Consider the following 22,287-nt stretch of genomic DNA (forward strand, 5'->3'; position numbering starts at 1 on the left):
CTCTGCCTCTAAGGTGCTGGCCACGCCTTAAACGACAGAAACAAGCTGGAAACGGAGGTGGTTTGGCGGTGAGGGCGTGGCAGCGAGTGAGGACGTGAGTGGCGAGAGGGAGAGAATGAACTTGTGTTAGAGAGAAAATGAGAAGAAGAAAGTGAGAGGGTGAAGGAGGAGGGTCGGTCGAAGGGGGTAGAGGAAGAGAGGGAGAGAAATATGATTAGCTTCCCCATCATCTCTTGAAAAGTAATACCATTTTAGAGGAAAATGAAAATGACGAATTAACACGGCAATTCCTTTTGTTTGTTTGGCTTAATGGGGGCATAAATAACGCTTTGACCCTCGATGAAGCATGTCATGTGGCAGCCATATGCATTAGGCGATGAATCACTAACGATTGTAGCTGTTCTGCTTACTAGCGTAAGAGGAAGGAACGTGAGAAGCACATGATCAAATGTGCAGCGATCGGCTGAGTTGAAGGAGGTATGCGTAGTTATACTTGGGACTTTCCGTCTCCTTCACGCACCACCTTGCTTATGTCGAAAGAAAAACACTCAGTAGAAGGGAAGAAACAGAAGTGTCGGTCCGTGTCATCTTAAGAGACTTAGCAGATTTGATTATGCTGGACATTGGGTATGATTTTTATTATGCTGGACTTTGATAACCTTCATAACATAAATGCAGAGGATACTCCAGAATCCTGAGACATTGTCCAAGATTTAACAGGCCATGCGGACTGAGGTTTCGACATCTGGTGATCAGAATTGTTACGAGCATTATGGTTTGAGCATATAGAAAAGCCCAACGGATAGCGACGGGCGGTGTCTTAGACATCATCGCATGTTTTAATCCCTCCCATCATGTTTATTATTCACAGACCAATCACCGCACAGGATTCATAGTATTCGACGTAGACAAACTTTGTAAAGCTGGCTTATTAATTGATTAATGATCTACAAAGCTAAACTTGTTGAGCTGACATGACACCTAAAATTGACTAAATCTGAAAGTCTGGGAAGAGATTAGCATTAACGACGCAAGTGTTGTTATCCAGTTCGACCATCTATAGCACCGGACAGAAGGCAAACACGTCTGGGTCGGAGCGGAGTGAAGGTCGAGGGTTCCGGTAAGGTTATTCGCATCGCCAATACACTCTTTGGCGAAAATAATGACAATCTTGTACGAGAACATCGACTTTCCACCCGAAAATACGCCTCCAGCTCGTTCCCCGCCCCCACCCGACCCCGCGCCGCCCCCCCCCCCCTCTCATTCCCATGATACATTAATCGACTCTTGCTAATCAAATTTTCTACCTATATTATTATTTTTGCAATCAAATCTACACAGATATATGGATTTAGAAGTTTTACAGAGACCTGTTTATGATACAAGTACTCTCAAGCGACTTACGAATACCGTTTGCACCTAATTAGTTAGTGGTCATGTGCCTAGTGCACTCAATCCCAATCCAGCTTAGCTACCATCATTTAGTCCATGAGTCTTAGTAAACACTAGGAGCACAATAGAAAGGGGCCACAAACCTAATATATGTACCAAAAGCAGAGAAACAAATAAAGAAAGGAAGGATCATAATCGATAATATTTTGGGGAAGATGAGGTTATATGTGGTAGGATCAGCGATACATTGATCAATTTAAGTTATTATTCGTCGAACTTTTGACTCTACTCGTTAAATTTCTTGCCAAAGAAAGTTAAGGTTGAAAGATGCTTTCTATTTGTCTTATAACATAGAGAATAGATATAGAGATATAGCATTTGCCAAAAGATAACAAAAAAGCAGAAGCAAAAAGAACTTTACCAACAATGGAGAACCAAAGAAAAAAAATCCAAATAGAAAATATTCCTCACTCCGTGCTCGCTGTCCTCAACTTGAATGCATAAGATCACCGACGACTTTACAAAATCAGGATTGATCTTTCACATTCCCTCCTTTCCCTTTTGAAGCCACTAATTTTGGAGAAGAGTATTAAATAATATTAATTTCCAACCATAATCACACTCACGGTTCGTAACTGCATAATGATCTTGCTGAAAATCAACAGAGGTGAAATTCGAATTCCTTTTGCATAACCCCCGCATTCCATAATTGTGGTGTTGATAGGTAACGAAGGAAGCTTCGCTTTTTTTGCGTCAAGATTTTCTTCCATAAAAAAAGTGAAAGCAGAGATTTAAAAACAGGGGAGCACAGGGCGAAACGCTTCGTTTGCACTTCTCGTCTGAAAACAGGGGAATTTGTATTATATTTGAGTTTGTTTTAAGTTACAGAAGAAGCAGAGAGCAATGGGGCTCTCCTTTCATTCCCATTTTCTCCTCTTGGTCCTGCTTTTGTGTCTTGTGCATTCACCCACCTTTGCCTTGAAAAAGGTAATGCTCGCTTTTTGCCTTGTTGCATGCAAAAATAAGATTTATTGAACTTTTGCTGTTTTCAATCATGAAAGTCATCAGTTTTGATAACCAATTCTTTTGGCAGAATGGTTTATTTTTCTCATCTTCTATCTGGGTTTTCTCCCAAAATCTTTTTTATGGGACTTTCTTTAATTTCTAACCATGTTGTCTCTCACTCTGCTTCTCAGTTTGATGATATCTGGGCGTTTGCTTTCCAATCGCCTCATTTTTTTCTACTTTCTTTGTGCATTAGCCTTACATCGTGTACTTAGGATCTCATGCACACGGTACAGAACCGACCGCAGCAGACATCGAGAGTCTCACCAATTCTCATTATGATGTACTCGGATCGTACTTGGGAAGGTATAGTTCGAATTTATATTTCACAAGCATGGAGCTCGTTGTTTTTTAATTCGTAGTAAAATTTAATTTCTTTGTTCTGTACTTTAACTTATTTGGACAGCAATGAGAAGGCTCAGGAGGCAATCTTTTATTCATACACTCATCACATCAATGGTTTCGCTGCGATTCTCGAAGAGGAAGAAGCGGCAGAAGTTGCAAGTGAGAGTTTGGCAATATTGTTATGTGATTTTGATTTATGCGTTCGATGGATTGGTCTGTGAAGCCAAGAGAATGCTGTTCTGTTTTCCTCTGTTCCATCTCCAAAATTCATCGCTTATCTTTTGATGCAGAGCACCCAAATGTCTTATCTGTGTTTCTAAGCAAAGGAAGGAAATTGCACACAACAAGGTCATGGCATTTCTTGGGGCTAGAGAGAAATGGAGTGATTCATAAGAGTTCCATCTTGAGGAAGGCTAGGTTTGGGGAAGACACAATTATTGGCAACCTCGACACAGGTATCTTTCATTATCTTTGGGATTGCGGACTTCTTTTTTTAATTTAACTATGGAATTATTTTTATTTTCTTTTCTTTTTGCTCAAATTGGTTTAATTACATTTATCATCATATCTCCGTTGACCCCTGAATTTGCTTTAGTTGCATGAGTGTCTGGAATCTGATTTGATGGCTACACTTTTTCAAGAAAATTTCAGTTTTCTGATCATTACGAGTTCATAAAGTTGACCACAACAATCCTGCTAAGTCAAGCATTACCGAACGGCCTGATAAAAAAAAACGAGCATGTACTGACTTGACCTTATTATTTCTAGATCAGCATCTTCTGCACACGGATAAACAAAAGTGAGACCATAAAGCTTTTTTGCTCATATCGGAAAAATCATAAGCTGCCAATTCAAGAAAAATGTCCCTTTATCAACATCTTCCTAAGAGTTTCATGAGTTTGGGCAATTGGTGTTTTAGTTATGAGAGAAACAATGATCAAGAATTCTCCCAGGATAAACTTTCTATGTCATTTTCTGACAAAGTATAGAAAGATTCATATTGTATTCGTGCTTTGCAACTTTTCTTGGTTGTATCCACTAACTTAAAACGACTGATCTCATTGTTCTTAAAAAAGGGTTCATAACTTTTTCATGGAAAAGCTTCAGGGAATGGTGGTAGGGTCTCAGGAAATGAATCTTGACTATTCACAAAATGATTTTACTTCCTTTGAGCATAATACATGCATCGCACTGTGACTTTGTCAAATGATTTCCTTTTTGACATTTTCCAGGAGATGCTTATGGTTTCTCCTTTCTTTTCTTCTACAGGTGTTTGGCCAGAATCGAAGAGCTTTAATGATGAAGGGATGGGTCCTATTCCGGGAAAGTGGCGAGGAATCTGTCAGCGGGGCATAAAAGATGGATTTTCTTGCAACAGGTTCTATTCCTCCTAAATAATTTCTTTTTTTTCTTTGCGTCACTGAGTTTAATTCCAAGTGTTTCCACGGGTTAATGAATTTTTTTACGCTTCCACTCTTAGTTTTCACAGCAAAAAGGAGAAAACTGTATTACTGACAAGTAGTGTTCATATAACTACAATAATTGCCTGTACAGGCACTGGTTAATGAGAAAGATGGTGTGATCCTAACTTGGATACCAATTTGAAAGCTAAATTATATCAGAACATTGTTAGTTGTGGCCAATAACAGTGGCTATATAACAGAAACTTTCAAAGAGAATGGTCCAAAGTCTACACAGGAAGCTGTTCATCCGAAGTCGTCGCTTGCATCACTTTCAAGGGAATAGTTGACTTTTTTTAAAAGCACAGCTGGAAAAGTTTGAATTTATTAGAAAGGACGCGCCTTTGGAATTATTACAGAATTTTTATTATCTTCTCAGCCATATCACGTTGCAAAAGTACACAAACCTATGTTTTTTTCCCTGTATGAATTAAAGTGTGAGCCCTTGATGCTCAGCTATTTTATGTACATTTATAACATGCAATGGCCTGCCCACCTGGGACTTTTGCCTAGTTGCTTATTGTTTAGTAAGCTATGACATCGACTTTTTGCATCTTCAAGAAGAACGAGGCTTGCTTCATCAGAAGCTCATACATGTTTCCTGTTCGCTCTTTCATTTATGTTGTTGACATGGCTAATATTACTTGTTGAAACAAGCTCATCATTCTGTGTTGTCGTTATAATGTGATCATTACTACCCTTATCTTCTGCAACATTGTTTAATCTGCTGAAGTTTACTCTCTTTCAAGAGTTTTACAACCCTGCAAGAGATTAACTCTCTCCTTTTGCGGGTTTTGTCATAGAAAGGTCATGTTTCTCTTGAACCGTTAGAGTTTCTAATTTTACTTATTTTTAAGGCTTTCTCTTACAGCCCTCGGAATTCTTTGTTTTCTATATGCGCCTGTCACGATGATTGATTTTGCCATATTTGACTTCAAAAGATCAAAATTTAAATTAATGAATCTTGAACAATTGTTTCACGTGACATTCACAACTTGGTGAATCCAATGTCTCATGTCTCTGTACTAAGGAAACTCATCGGAGCGAGGTACTTCAACAAAGGCTATGCTGCATATGCCGGACACATTAACTACACATTTTACACGGCACGGGATCATGAGGGTCATGGGTCCCACACTCTGTCGACGGCGGGAGGAAGCTTTGTCCCAGGAGCGAGTGTTTTTGGGTATGGCAATGGAACAGCTAAGGGAGGATCTCCTAGGGCCCGTGTTGTGGCATACAAAGTGTGCTGGCCTCCAATCGATCAAAATGAGTGCTTTGACGCGGACATCTTGGCAGGCTTTGATGCTGCGATAAGTGATGGCGTCGATGTTCTATCTGTGTCTCTAGGCGGGGATCCAGCCGAGTTTTTCATGGATGGAATTGCCATTGGATCCTTCCATGCAGCTAAGAACGGGGTTGTGGTTGTTTCTTCTGCTGGCAACTCTGGGCCCCAACCGGGGACCGTGTCTAATGTTGCTCCATGGATGATCACCGTTGCTGCAAGCACAATTGACCGGGAATTCACGACCTACGTTGCTCTTGGAGACAGGCAGCACCTAAAGGTATTAGACTACTCTTAGACAGATGAGCTTACAGTTCGTCCTACATTGGTCTCTGAATCTATGTGCAGTGTAATGACTAAACTTGCTACGTCAATCTTGCTGCCCTGAAAGAACTTTCTTCAGTTCTCGTGGATTTGCTTTCTAAAATTTTCGGTTTGTAGGTCCTTGTAGCTCAAATAGTTATGCTTTTTCTTGATACTGTCCCGTACTTATGAAATTTATGAAAGGGATCGAGCCTTTCGGCCAAAGGGTTGCCATCCAATAAATTCTATCCACTAATCAGCGGTGCAGATGCGAAGGCTGCAGTTGTGTCGGCCGCAGAAGGGTGAGCTTATTCTGCTGATATTTTTCAAAATGTCCTCTCCTTCTCAGTCATCCACTTCTGTATAGTACATTTCACTTTCATAAACTAAGACAGGAATTCTGAGTATTACTTGAATTGTCGCAGTTTGCTCTGTAAGGCTGGAACCCTTGACCCCAAGAAGGTGAAGGGGAAGATCTTGGCATGCCTTCGCGGTGATAACGCAAGAGTCGACAAGGGCCACCAAGCTGCACTTGCAGGTGCTGTTGGGATGGTTTTGGCTAATGATGAAGCGAATGGAAATGATATTATTGCTGATGCTCATGTTCTTCCCGCTGCTCACATTTCTTTCACGGATGGGAAGGTTCTCTTCACGTACATCAACTCCACAAAGTAAATTTTCTAAGCAGTTCCTTCTCCTTTTCTGCCTGCTTGCAACCATCTTTCCGGGTTCATCCCATTTTTCTTGAGTATTCTCAAGTTCTTATATATGCTTTTATTTCTCCGTGCGCACTCGTGCACATATCTGTCTCATTTAGGTTTCCTATGGCTTACATCACTCATGTGAAGACAATGTTGAACACGACACCTGCTCCTTTTATGGCTTCCTTCTCATCCAGGGGACCGAACATCGTAGAGCCAGCAATCCTGAAGGTATAGTAGTGAGATTCATTAGTAAGGCTTTTATAGCATCCATGCTTCCATGCCAACAGATCTAATTGTCCTTGATTTACTTCAGCCCGATATTACTGCACCGGGAGTGAACATCATTGCTGCTTATACACTGGCAGTTGGTCCAACAGGTCTGGATTTCGACAAGCGTAAAACGCCTTTCAATACAGAGTCCGGCACATCAATGTCCTGTCCTCATGTGTCTGGCATCGTTGGTCTCCTCAAAACCCTATATCCCAGTTGGAGTCCTGCCGCGATACGATCGGCAATCATGACAACCAGTAATCTATCTTCAAGTGTTCTCTCTTTTAGTAATTTTCTAGTGTGTTAACAGCAAGCAGATTCTTACTTCATTGTTGCGTCTTTGATTGTAACTTTAACCATTACACAGCAAGAACACGAGACAACAAGGTAGAGGCGATGCTCGATTCATCTTTTGTCAAGGCTACTCCATTTTCCTATGGTGCTGGACACATCCGGCCAAACCGTGCAATGGACCCCGGTCTCGTGTATGACTTGACGGCAAATGACTACTTGGACTTCCTATGTGCCCGAGGTTACAATGAATCCCAACTGAGATCATTCACCAATGAGACCCACGTATGCCCTAAACATTTTAATACGGCGGATATGAACTACCCTTCAATCACTGTCCCGGATCTCAATGGCACCGTAGTGGTCACAAGAAGGGTGAGGAATGTGGGCACTCCTGGCAAGTACTTTGCGCACGTTAAGGCACCAGCCGGAGTGTCGGTCTCCGTCCAACCACAGAGCCTGGTGTTCGAAAGGTTTGATGAAGAGAAGGAATTCAAGGTGGTGTTGAAACCTAATGTTGCTGGCAAGCCTTTTGATTATGTGTTTGGACGGTTGATCTGGTCTGATGGGGTGCACTATGTGAGGAGTCCTCTGGTTGTGAAGCACCAGTGAACATGACAACTACAAGGAAGATTGGGGTTTGGGCAAGCTAAATAGGCGCTGATGGTAGCTTGCACTAGCCTTCAACTTTTATCTTTGGGGCATAGGGATTCCTCAGGGACAATGATTTTTGTTTCCCTTTCTATCAAGTGGGAACAAAGTTTTTCGTTTAGTTGGGGGAGAAAATTGGATTGTTCTATGTATTGACAAGTTTACTGGCTAATAAAAAGGAAGTAGAGATCCAGATGGAAGAAATGGATGAGCCGTCTTCAATCTAACTTATTGTTTTTTTTGCATTATTTCTACCCTTGAAGTCCAACCCAAAAACAATCAAGAAATATTACTGGGTCATAATTTTACGCATGCAATTCGAGTTCGCAGTCTATCCTCTTGTGGTCCCGAAATCCCTACGCCAACATAAATAGGCAAAGATATTAATGGAAATGGGTACCCAGAACATGATCTGCATTGCTTGTCCAATCATATTTCTCCAACATGGTTCAATCAAAATGTTAATCCAACAGACAAGTGTGTCTGTCAATATCCATTGTCATCGGATCCAATATTTGCTCGATGATGCTAATGCCAGAAAAAAAGCACAAAGACTAAATTTTTGCAACTATTTCCTAAAAGTAAGAGGCTCTCCAGTAGGGTAGATGAGCAGAAGGGGTTCACCAATTGTCATGACCTAATCCTCACAAAGATGCTGTCAGCATCTGAAGTGTTATAAGATGAAAACTTTAAAGTGACTGAATCGTTGTCCTGTTTGACCTTTTCATTTTTAAGTCTGAATCCTATTTGACATTAACGTCCTGAAAAATCATCTGTTTAGCGCAATTCAGAGTGTAAATCCATAAAGAAAGAGGTATACGGGAGGAACTATAAATACTCTGTTGCAGAACCAGCTCGATCTAGATTAGACACATCAATGAAGGCAAATATATGACACGGGAGGAACTATAAATACTCTGTTGCAGAACCAGCTCGATCTAGATTAGACACATCAATGAGGGCAAACATATGACGCTTTAGATTTAACTCATTCAAGATATTGCCTTCTTTGACCCGTCCCATTCCGAGCTTCTCACGGTTTTATCTTTTGGCATACATGCAAGCACTTTCCTAGAAGGTCAACCATACCGGTAGATCTCTAGCCTGAACACGCTTAACTTTGAGTTTCCCAAGGAAAGCTTGCCGTTACGTCAAAAGGCACCTCCGTTAATTAATTACACTTTTCACATATATAATCCAAGTACGGTTTTCCCTTGCTCGGTGTGCAATTCGATTCATTTCTGTCCCCTTCGCCATTCTAAAAGCCTATCTAGAGCCGCTTCTAGTTCAAGCCCTTTGGCCCCGCTGACCACTCCCTACTATTGTTAGACTGGGTCATTACAGGCTCACTAGCTTCTGCTCGGTTCGTCCTCGAACTACAAACTTGTTGAGAGTGGTCCCTCCCTCATACCATATCATGACATTCGTGGATTAACTCACTCGAGGTATTGTTTGTTTTAGTGCGTCCCATTCTGAGCTTCACTAGCGTACAATGGGCACTTTTCCAAGGGGTCATCCATCCTAGTAGCACTCTAACATGAACACACTTAACTTTGGAGTTGAAAAGCAAATTTTGTCATTACATCAAAAGGCAGCTCCGTGAATTAATTTTAATTTTTACATATATATATATATATATATATATATATATATATATATCCCATACACGTTTTCCACCTGTTCGGTATGTAATTCTTTTCATTCCTACCCCCTTCATCATCTTATTAGCTTGTGTGTTGTTCTTCCCAAAATCACACGCTTACTGAAGAGGGTCCCGCACTGATACGTCTTGGATTAACTCACTTGAGATATTTTGGGCTATTGTTCGCTTTAGCCTGTCCCATACTAAACCTCACTGTTAGAGCTCTGCCGGGATGGGTGATCTCTTGAGAAAATGTATGCTTGTATGCCAAATGACAAAATCAAAAGGCTCGGTACGGAATGGGCCAAAGCGGACAATACTTCAATTGAATTAATTCAAGGACGTCACAACATGGTATCAGAGCAGGATCGTCTTCAATAGACGTGTGGTTCGGGGATGAATCACGCGGTGTGTGTGCGTGCGTGCGTGTGCGTGCGTTTGTGTAAATTGGAATTAACTCATGAAGACGCCTTTCGACGCAATGACAAGTTTTGCTTTGGAACTATGAAGTTAAGCGTGCTCAGGCTAATACACTATTAGTGTGGGCGACCTTCTTGAAAAGTGCCTACTTGTACACCAAAAGACAAAATCACGAGATTCGGTATGAGACGGACCAAAAGGAACAATATGTCAAGTGAGTTAATTCAATGACATCACAAAACCTATGCCAAACACCACTCTTGAACCCTTATTTGAAAAGTGGCATGTGAGATGTACTTTTGAATCCTTATTTGAGACAGACACCACTCCATGCTCTTATTTGAGAGATTCACTAGGGACCTCTTTTGAAAAAATGATCCCACTCCAAATCCATATTTGAGATCACGTCAACTTTACAAAACTAGGATTGGTCTTTCACATTCCCCCTTTCCCCTTTTGAAGCCACTAATTTTGGTTATGAGTATCAAATATTATTAATTTCCATCCATAATCACATTCATGGTTCATAACTGCATGATGATCTTGCTGAAAATCAACAGAGGGAAACCCGAAACCCTTTTGCGTAATCCACACATTCCATAATGGTTGTGCTGATAGGTAATGAAGGAAGCTTCCCTATTTTTACGTCAAGATTTTCTTCCATAAAAGGGCGAAAGCAGAGATTTAAAAGAAGGGCAGAGCAGAGCCAGACGCTTCATTTGCAGTTCTCGTCTGAAAACAGAGGAATTTATATTATATTCGAGTTTTGTCTTAAGTTGCAGAAGGAACGGACAGCAATGGGGCTCTCCTCTCGTTCCCGTTTTCTCCTCTCGGTCTTGCTTTTGTCTCTGGTGCATTCACCCACCTTTGCCTTGAAAAAGGTATTGCTCACTTTTTGCCTTGTTTTATGGAAAAATAAGATCTATTGAACTTTTGTTGTTTTCAATCGTGAAACTCTTCGGTTTTGATCACCAGTTCTTTACGCAGAATGGTTTATTTTTCTCATCTTTTATCTGGGTTTTTTCCCAAAATCTTAGGATAAGAATCAAGTACTCAATTTTTCAAAAGGTCTATTAAGTCTAAATATTTATTAAATTGGTGCAATAAAGTATTTACTTTAATTCCGTCTAACTTGGCTATTGAATAATACTGATGTGACTTTTTTTTGAAATGTCACTCATTCTAACCTATATTTACTTTAGATTAAATTGAAAAAAGCTAATTTAAATAGAAGGGAAAACTAGGTGAGCTTGCTGCTGGTCAGCGGCCCTCGCCAAATTCTAGTAAGCCGAGGGAATCACTCACCAAATTTGGCCTACCATCGCCAAGATCTAGGCGAGGGTTGGGCAATCACCGGAACTTTCCAGCGGTGGTGGGGACTGGGGAAGGAGGGTCAAGGATTGGTTTTCCCCTCTTTTCAATTTTTTTAATTTTTTTTAATCTCATTTAAATAAATTTTGAGTTTAAAAATCATAATTGGAGCCAAACAACTAGTTTCACCATATGCTTTATATTTTAGCCAAGTCAGCACAATGTAAGAGAGAAAATAATAATAAATAAGTCCGTCAACATTTAGATTAGCCAACTTAAATCGAAGTTAGCAAACTTGATTACATCAACTTGACAAGTTTTAGGATTTTATTATACTCTTTGAAAATCTTTATAAGTTTCAATACTTCAGTCTCCAAATTCTTTTTTTTGGCGCTTTCTTTGATTTCTGTATATGTTGTCTATCACTCTGCTTCTCAATTTGATCATTTCTGGGCGTTTGCTTTTCAATGGCCTCATTTTTTTCTCCTTTCTTTCTGCTTTAGCCTTACATTGTGTACTTAGGATCTCATGCACACGTTCTAGGACCGATCACAGCAGATATTGAAAATGTCACCATTTCTCATTATGATTTACTCGGTTCGTACTTGGGAAGGTATAGTTCGAATTTATACTCACAAGCATGAAACTCCTAGTTTTTCTTCATTCAAAGTAAAATGTGATTATTTTTGTTTTGTCCTTCAACTTATTTGGGCAGCAATGAGAAGGCACAGGAGGCAATTTTCTATTCATACACTCATCACATCAATGGTTTCGCTGTGATTCTCGAAGAGGATGAAGCAGCAGAAATTGCCGGTGAGAGTTTGGCTATATTTTTATGTGATATTGATTTACGTGTTTAATGAATTGGTCTGCGAAGCCAGGAGCATGCTGCTCTGTTTTCCTCTTTTCCATCTGCAAAATTCATCGCTCATCTTTTGATGCAGAGCACCCAAATGTCTTATCTGTGTTTCTAAGCAAAGGGAGGAAATTGCACACGGCAAGGCCATGGCATTTCTTGGGGCTAGAGAGAAATGGAGTGATTAATAAGAGTTCCGTCTTGTGGAAGGCTAGGTTTGGGGAAGATATAATTATCGGCAACCTCGACACAGGTTTCTTTCATTATCATTGGGATTGTGGAGTTCTTTTTCTAATTCAACTATGGAATTGTTTTTCTTTTCTTTTCTTTCGGCTCAAATTGGTTTAATTACATTTATCATTATATCTTCGTTGACCCCTGAATTCGCTTTAGTTGCATGAGTTTTTTTTACCTGAAATGATGGCCGTACGTTTTGAAGAAAATTTTAGTTTTCCGATCAATTAATAAGGTGCGCTGTGGCAACATCGATGTGGAAATAGATTACGGTAAGAAATGATTCTTTTTATTCGGCCCTGTAAGCGGTTGAACATTTGAAGGCGTTTGGTAATGGCCCAAAATTTCTATTCCGAAATAGTAAAAGAACATAAATGCGTTTGGTAACGGCATAAAATTTCTTTTTATTAATAATATTTTAATAACATTTTAAATATTTTAATATTTCTTTCTTTTCTTTTTTTCTTCTCCTCCTTCTTGGCCATGGCCGGTAAAATATTTTTAATTAATAATACTTTTATTAAAAATAATTTTTTTATTAATAATTTTTTATTGAAAATATTTTTTTATTTTTTTCGCCATGGCCGGTTCTTTGCCATGGCCGGTAAAATAATTTTTTTATTAATAATATTTTAATAAAAAATATTTTTATTGATTTTTTTTGCCATGGCACTGGTCGGCATGGCCATGGCCGTAAAATATTTTTTTATAAATAATTTTTTATTAATAATATTTTAATAAAAATATTTTTATTGAAAATAATTTTTTTTTTTTTCGCCATGGCCTGGTCGTTGGCCATGAACGGTAATTTTTTTTTATTAATAATTTTTTTTATTAAAATATTTTAATCTCGCTAGATACGACGAGGGTGGCCCTCGCCGGACATTAGAAGCTATATTAAAAACCAAGAAAAAGAAGAAGAAAAAAAACTGATTCTCATTTTTGTTCCCAGAATCAAGAACCTACTTTTTTTATTCTTGATTCTACTCCAAAACGATTCTGGGCACAAATTTGCAAGAATTTGTGCCCGTAATCAAAAAATTAAACAAACGAATTTCTATTCCCAAACCGATTCTTGGAACAAAAAAACATAATCAAACATTATTTGGCAAGTTGCCATGCGCAGCCAGCCTAAGTGCATGAAGTTGACCACAACAATTCTGCTACGTCAAGCATTACTGTACTGCCTGACCAAAAAACAAAGCATTGCTGTACTGAATTGACCTTATTATATCTAGGTCAGCATCTTCTGCACACGGGGAAAGAAAAGTGAGACCATAAAGCTTTTTTGCTCATATCTGAAAAATCATAAGCTGCCAAATAATGTCCCTTTATCAATATCATGAGTTTGGAAAATTGGTGTTTTAGTTATTATTTTATAAGAATTAAAAAAAATAGAAACAATGATTGAGAATTCTCCCAGGGATAAACTTTCTATGTCATTTTCTGACAAAGTACGGAAAGATTCATATTGTATTCGTGCTTTGCAACTTTTCTTGGTTTTATCCACTAACTCAAAGCGACTGATCTCATTGTCCTTATAAATAGGTTCATAACTTTTTCATGGAAAAGCTTCAGGGAATGGTCTCAGGCAATGAGTCTCGACTATTCACAAAATGATATTGCTTCCTTTGTGCATAATACATGCATCACACTGTGACTTTGTCAAATGATTTCCTTTTTGACATTTTGCAGGATATGCGTATGGTTTCTCTTTTCTTTTTTGCTACAGATGTTTGGCCAGAATCAAAGAGCTTTAACGATGAAAGGATGGGTCCTATTCCGGGAAAGTGGCGAGGAATCTGTCAGCGGGGCATAAAAGATAGATTTTCTTGTAACAGGTTTTATTCCTCCTAAATAATTCCCTTCTTTACCTTGCTATGTTTAATTTCAAGTGTTTCCACAGGTTAATGATTTTTTTTTTGTTTAGGTTGAATTGTTCGTCATGTGTTTTTCAGGATTTTTTTTACACTTCCACTCTTAGTTTTTATAGCAAAAAAGAGAAAAATGTATTTCTGCTGGTTTAATTAAAGTAGTGTTCATATAACTACACCAATAATTGCCTATACAGGCACTGGTTCATGAGAAAGATGGTGTGATCCTTACTTGAATACCAATTTGAAAGCTAAGTTATACCAGAACATTGTTAGTTGTGGCCAATTACAGTGACTTTCAAAGAGATCGGTCCAAAGTATTCGCAGGAAGGTGTTCTTCCGAAGTTGTTGCTTGCACCACTTTCGAGGGAATGGTTGATGTTTATAACAAGTAGAGCTACAAAAGTTTAAATTTCATTAGAAAGGACGCGCCTTTGGAAGTAATACAGAAAAAAATGGTTATCTTCTCAGCCATATCATGTTAGAAAAGTACACAAACGTATGTTTTTTGACTGTATTAATTAAAGTGTGAGCACTTGATCTGCTCAGCTATTTTATGTCCATTTATAACATGCAATGGCCTGCCACCTAGGGACAATTGCCTCGTACTTTGTTGTTTAGCTACGACATTGACTTTTTGAATCTTCAAGACGAACGGGGCTTGCTTCATCAGGAGCTCTTACATGTTGCCTGTTCGCTCTTCCTTTTATGTTGTTGACATGGTTAATATTGCTTGTTGAAACAAGCTCATGATTCTGTGTCGTCGTTATAATGTGATCATTACTACCCTTATCTTCTGCAACATTGTTTAATCTGCTGAAGTTTACTCTCTTTCCAGAGTTTTACAACCCTGCAGGAGATTCACTCTCTCCTTTTGCAGGTTTTATCATAGAAGGGTTGTGTTTCTCTTGAAACGTTAGAGCTTCTAATTTTACTTATTTTTAAGGCTTTCGCTTGTTGTAAAATAAAATTGCTTCGAATCAAAAGAGCAATCAAGTCGGACTTTGAGGCGTGATATCACTTTCCTTAAGGATTTATTTGCCCCACAATTGTTGCTAATGGTCACCGGCAAAATCCTCCAGGATACAACAAAGTTTCAAAATGAGAATACTAGATAGCAATTCTAGTATTTCTCCGGAGTCTCTCTAGGAAACAAAAAAATGATGGCTGTAGTTTTCGAAAGAAGACTTGAAGAAATTGATCTCTATTTTCTTTCTTGCCAAAAGCCGACATATATAGAAATCGGTCTTAAAGAACATTGGCAACTCTTCATGAAAGGTTGTAAAGCTAACAAAGATATTCCTTCGAAGAAGTTGCAAACTAAATAGATGCAACCCTTCGGAAAAGATTGAAAAGCTGAACAAGTATAATCTCCAAAAGTTGTCATGGAAAGACACATGTAAAATTCGGAATAAAATAAATAAATATATAATTCCGAATTTTCATAATTTCGAAAATTACTTAATAAACAAAAATAACCTTTCAACTAATAAAATTAATAAGATAACCTTACGAAATAAAATAAAAATATAAAGGAATTAGTGCTAATTAAACCGGCAATTATTTTCAAGGAGCGGGAAGATATTGAGAGGAAAAAGTGGGACAAAGGAAGAGATTATTTTTTTGTTTCAACAAACATCCAACTCGGCTTACAGCAATCGGACTCCTTTGTTTTCTATATGTGCTTGTCACAATGATTGATTTCGCCATATTAAACTCTAAATGATCAAAATTTAAATAAATGAACCTTGAAGAATTGTTTCGTGTGACATTCACAACTTGTTGAATCTAATCTCTCATTTCTCTGTACTAAGGAAGCTGATCGGAGGGAGGTACTTCAACAAAGGCTATGCAGCATATGCTGGACACCTTAACTACACATTCTACACGGCACGGGATCATGAGGATCACGGGTCCCACACTCTGTTGGCTGCGGGAGGAAGCTTTGTCCCAGGAGCGAATGTTTTTGGGTATGGCAATGGAACAGCTAAGGGAGATCTCCTAGGGCCCGTGTTGTGGCATAACAAGTGTGCTGGCCTCCAATCAATCAAAATGAGTGCTTCGTCGCTGACATCTTGGCAGGCTTTGATGCTGCGATAAGTGATGGCGTCGATGTTCTATCGGTGTCTTTAGGCGGGGGTGCCGCCGAGTTTTTCGTGGATGGAATTGCCATTGGATCCTTCCATGCAGCTAGGAGTGGGATTGTGGTCGTTTCTTCTGCCGGCAACTTTGGGCCCCAACCGGGGACTGTGTCTAATGTTGCTCCATGGATGATCACCGTTGCTGCAAGCACGATTGACCGGGAATTCACGACCTACGTTGCTCTTGGAGACAAGCAGCACCTAAAGGTATTAGACTACTCTTATACTCAGATGAGCTTCCAAGTCGTACATTGGTCTCCGAGTCTACGTGCAGTGTAATGACTAAACTTGTTATGTCGATCTTGCTGCCCTGAAGGAACTTCTTTCTTCGGTTCTCGTAAATTGGCTTTCTAAAATTTTCGTTTTGTAGGTCCTTGTAGTTCAAATAGTTATGCTATTTCTTGACACCGTACTGTATTTATGAATTTTATGAAAGGGGTCGAGCCTTTCGGCCAAAGGGTTGCCATTCAATAAATTCTATCCACTAATCAGCGGTGCAGATGCAAAGGCTGCAGACGTGTCGGCCGCAGAAGGGTTAGTTTAATCTGCTGATATTTTTCTCAGTCATCCACTTCTGTATAGTACATTTCACTTTCATAAACTATGACAGGAATACTGAGTATTGCTTGAGTTGTTGCGGATTGCTCTGCAAGGCTGGAACCCTCAACCCCAAGAAGGTGAAGGGGAAGATCTTGGCATTGCTTCGCGGTGATAACGCAAGAATCGACAAGGGCCCACCAAGCTGCCCTTGCTGGTGCTGTTGGGATGGTTTTGGCTAATGATGAAGCGAATGGAAATGATATTGTTGCTGATGCTCATGTTCTTCCCGCTGCTCACATTTCTTTCGCGGATGGGAAGGTTCTCTTCACGTACATCAACTCCACAAAGTAAATTTTCTAAGCAGTTCCTTCTTTTTTTCCACCTGTTCGCAACCATCTTTCAGCGTTCATCTCGCTTTTCTTGAGGATTCTCGAGTTCTTATATACGCTTTTACTTATCCGTGCGCACGCGTGCACGCATCCGTCTCATTTGGGTTTGCTATGGCTTACATCACTCATGCGAAGGCAATGTTGAACACGATACCTGCTCCTTTTATGGCTTCCTTCTCATCCAGGGGTCCTCATAAAGCCCGCAGTCCTGAAGGTATATTAGTGGGATTCGTTAATTTGGCCTTTATGTCATCTATGCTCTTTTTGGTTAATCGACTACCTTTTCTAACTGTTAAGTCCCATGCCAAAAGATCTAATTGTCTTTGATGTGCTTCAGCCCGATATTACTGCACCGGTAGTGAACATCATTGCTGCTTATTCACTGGCAGTTAGTCCAACAGGTCTAGATTTCGACAAGCGTAAAACGCCTTTCTGTGTATTGTCTGGCACCTCAATGTCTTGTCCTCGTGTCCCTCATCGTTGGTCTCCTCAAAACCCTCTATCCCAGTTGGAGTCCTGCCACGATACGATCAGCAGTCATGACAACTGGTAATCTGTCTTCAAGTGTTGTCTCTTTTAGTTCTTTTTCTATTGTATTAACGGCTAACAGATTCTTACTTCTTTGTTGCGTATTTGATTGTGACTTTAACCATTTCACAGCAAGAACACGAGACAACAAGGTAGAGCCGGTGCTAGATTCATCTTTTGTTAAGGCAACTCCATTTTCCTATGGTGCTGGCCACATCCGGTCAAACCGTGCGATGGACCCGGTCTCGTGTATGACTTGACGGCAAACGACTACTTGGACTTCCTATGCGCTCGTGGTTACAATGAATCCCAACTGAGATTATTCACCAATGGGACCCACACATGCCCTAAACATTTTAATGCTGTGGATATGAACTACCCTTCTATCACTGTCCCGATTCTCAACAGCACCGTGGTGGTCACAAGAAGGGTGAGGAATGTGGGCACTCCTGGCACGTATTATGCGCGCGCTAAGGCACCAGCTGGAGTGTCAGTCTCCGTCCAACCACAGAGCCTGGTGTTCGAAAGGTTTGATGAAGAGAAGGAATTCAAGGTGGTGTTGAAACCTAATGTTGCTGGCAAGCCCTTTGATTTTGTGTTTGGACGGTTGATCTGGTCTGATGGGGGTGCACTATGTGAGTAGTCCTCTGGTTGTGAAGCACCAGTGAACATGACAACTACAAGGAAGATTGGGGGTTTGGCAAGCCAAATAGGCTCTGATGGTAGCTTGCACTAGCCATCACTTTATCTTTGGGGTATAGGGATTCCCCAGGGACAATGATTTTTGTTTCCCTTTCTATCAAGTGGGAACAAAGTTTTTCGTTTAGTTGGGGGAGAAAATTGGATTGTTTTATGTATTGACAAGTTTACTGGCTAATAAAAAGGAAGTAGAGATCCAGGTGGAAGAAATGGATGAGCCGTCTTCAATCTAACTTATTGTTTTTTTGCATTATTTCTACCCTTGAAGTCCAACCCAAATACAATCAAGAAATATTACTGGGTGTCATAATTTTACGCATGCAATTCGAGTTCGCAGTCTATCCTCTTGTGGTCCCCAAATCTGTACGCCAACATAAATAGGCAAAGATATTAATGGAAATGGGTACCCAGAACATGATCTGCATTGCTTGTCCAATCATGTTTCTCCAACATAGTTCAATCAAAATGTTAATCCAACAGACAAGTGTTTCTGTCAATATCCATTGCCGTCAGATCCAATATTTGCTCGATGATGCTAATGCCAGAAAAAAGCACATAGACTAAAGTTCTGCAACTATTTCCTAAAAATAAGAAGGGGTTCACCAATTCTCATGAGCTAATCCTCAAGTCAAAGATGCTGTCAGCATCTGAAGTGCCGTAAGATGAAAACTTTATAGTGACTGAGTTGCTGTCATGTTTGACCTTTAGTTTTTTTTTTTTTTAAGTTTGAATCCTATTTGCCGTTAACGTCTTGAAAAATCATCTGTTTAGCACAATCCAATGTGTAAAATCCATAAAAGAAAGAGGTACGTAGGAGGAACTATGAATACTCCATCGCAGAACTAGCTCGATCTAGATTAGACACGTCAATGAAGACAAACATATGAGGCTTTGGATTTAACTCACTTAAGATATTATCCTCGTTGGTCTATCCCATTCCGAGCTCTTCACGGTATTGTCATTTGGTGTACATGCAAGCACTTTCCTAGGAGGTCAAACATACTGGTAGATCTCTAGCCTGAACACGCTTAACTTTGAAGTTCTCAAGCAAAATTTGCCGTTACGTCAAAAAGCGCTTCCGTTAAGTAATTACACTTTTCACATGTATAACCCAATTACGCTTTCCCTTGTTCGATGTGCAATTCGGTTCATTCCTGATCCCTTCATCATCCTAAAAACCTATCAAAAATTGCTCCTTGTTCGAGCCCTTTGGCCCAGCTGACTACTCCCTACTATTATTAGACTGGGTCATTACAAGCCCACCAGCTTCCGCCATGTTCGTCCCCGAACTATAAACTTGTTGAAAGGGGTCCCTCCCTCGTACCATATCATGATATTCATGGATTAACTTACTCAAGGTGTTAGATGCTTTGGCACGTCCCATTCTGAGCCTTACCGGCGTACAGGGAGGCACTTTCCCAAGGAGTCACCCATCTTAGTAGCATTCTAGCCTGAGCATACTTAACTTTAGAGTTGAAAAGCAAAATTTGTCGTTACGTCAAAAGTCGACTCCATGAGTTAATTTCAATTCTTACATATATATCCCAGGCACGTTTTCCAGCTGTTCGGTGTGCAATTCATTTCATTCCTACCCCCTTCATCATCCTACCAGCTTCTGCATGCGTCGTTCTTCCCCAAATCACACACCTACTGAATAGGGTCCCACACTAATACCTTATTGTAATATCTTGGATTAACTCACTTGAGATATTGCTCGCTTTATCCTATCCCATACCGAATCTCATGGATAGAGCACTATCGGATGGGTGACCTCTTGAGAAAGTATGTGCCTATATGCCAAATGACAAAATCGAGAGGCTTGGTATGGAACGGGTCAAAGCGGACAATATCTCGATTGAGTTAAATCAAGGACGTCACAATATGGTATCAAAGCAGGACCCTCTTTAGTAGACGTGTGGTTCGGGAAGAATCACGCAGAAGCTAGCTCCCGGCAGGCTTCTAGGATGGCGAAGGGGACAGATGTGAATTGAATTGCACATCGAATAGGGGAAAGCGTGCCTGGGATGTGTGTGTGTGAGAAAATTGGAATTAATTTATGGAGGTGCTTTTCGACGTAACGGTAAGTTTTGCTTTGGAACTAAAAAGTTAAGCGTGCTCAGACTAAAGCACTACCAGTACGGTGACCTCCTTCAAAAGTGCCTACTGTATGCCAAAGGATAAAACCACGAGATTCGGTATGGGACGGGCCAAAGGGGATAATATCTCGAGTGAGTTAATTCAGTAACGTCACAAAACATATGCCAAACATTTCTAACTTTGAATGTACAATGACTTAATGGTTAAATCACCAACCATATAAGCTGACCCAGCAAATGAAGAGAATGGACGAGGAGGAATAACCGGAAACTAGCGGAATGGGTAGAATAGGGAAGACAAAACCCAAAATTTAAAAAAAAAAAAAATCCTCCCCTTATATTCACATAAGAAAGAAAACATAAAAAATGAGAACTATAAAAAAAGAATCAAACAAAAAATAATTTTTTTTTGTTAATATCACGAAAAATCCAAAGCTGGTATACATGACAAATTTCACCCAAATTAATTTTTTGGTTATTAAAAATCTCAAACTGGTACGCTCGTGACATATTTAAGATTTTTGATTCTTTGTCAATTTCAACCAATTCTTCACATCTTCGAGGCTTTCGGTTCCACATCATTAAATCGTCATTATGTTGCGAGCATTAGTAGCAGCTTCCCATTGCGGCTCTGACGAAGCCGATTGATCCCAAACAGCATGCATAGACTCGCAATGCTCGAGGTGACCGGTAGCTAAGAGGTCATATTCTTTTCAGTATCTACGTGGGCTGCCTGGCTTTTGGCGGGTAAGTATCATGGCTATCCGCCATCTTGGCTTCCAGCTTCCATGAATAGCTTCCAGGAAGTTAGTTCTTTCGAATTGCATTTTAATTCTCCGCGTTTGCTCGTCACCACGACGCCGATTTACACCAGAATTGTTATTCCTTCAAATTCACCCTTGAATCACAATTCGTCGTGCTACATCATTTTCGCCGTTTTGAAGTCAAATGTCAATGTACCCGGACCTTGCGCCAATCTTTCTCTCAAAATGATTAGTCTTCAAATGATTTCATGTACCGCTGCCAATTGACACTTTTTAATCGGTATCTCTGCTCCTTTCAATAATTGGTCAACTTTATACCGACAATTGTCAACCAACTACTATGGTATATTGATGGTTGCTCATGGGCATCAATAAGTATAGCCATCAACAAGAACTCCTGTGACTCGTCCATGGCCACACCCCAACCGATCCCAAGCCATGTACTTGTTTGAATCGATATCATGTTGACTATAATGACTTGGTTGATTTTTTGCGTAAACTCGTGGCTTGACGAGAGTATCCCTGAACCAATTGTGTGTGTGTAATCGGCCATCGCCATGCTTGAGAGCTTGGAGACTTGGCGGCCATGGCTGCAAAAGAGAAGAGAGAGAACGGCCACAATGTTGATGCAACGCTTGATAGAGGAGTCGTTGGTGATACTCTCAGAGACGACTTCATGATGTGGAGTGAGATCAGACGCGGAAGGAAGAACAACGAACGAAGAAGAATATGAAAGATAAAAAGAAATGAAAATAAAAGACAAAGAAAACGGTGAAACCCAAAAAAGCCCCCGATCATGGATTTGGAAAGTGGCATGTGAGATGTACTCTCTAGCCTTTATTTGAGACTAAGGGCCCGTTTGGTAACGTGCCAAACAGTAAAAATTTCTGTTCTTTTGTTCCCAGAAATAGTTTGGAAACAGAAATGCGTTTGGTAAACTTTTTGTTCCCGGGCACATTTTTGCAAAAAATTGTGCCCAGAAACAGTTTTGGAAGAAAAACAAGAAGTAAAAAAAAGTTGCTTCTTG

At 39.9% G+C, this 22,287-nt stretch overlaps 1 pseudogene; it reads left to right on the plus strand.

Annotated features, from left to right (window-relative positions):
- The first annotated feature begins 1,933 nt into the window (after nucleotides 1–1,933).
- Nucleotides 1,934–18,653, plus strand: LOC115663563 (uncharacterized; annotated as a pseudogene).
- Nucleotides 18,654–22,287: the final 3,634 nt, after the last annotated feature.

This window comes from Syzygium oleosum, unplaced genomic scaffold (assembly GCF_021117445.2).
Source record: "Syzygium oleosum isolate NSW1041296 unplaced genomic scaffold, Sole_v2.1 Sole_v2.02, whole genome shotgun sequence".
Lineage (NCBI taxonomy): Eukaryota > Viridiplantae > Streptophyta > Magnoliopsida > Myrtales > Myrtaceae > Syzygium > Syzygium oleosum.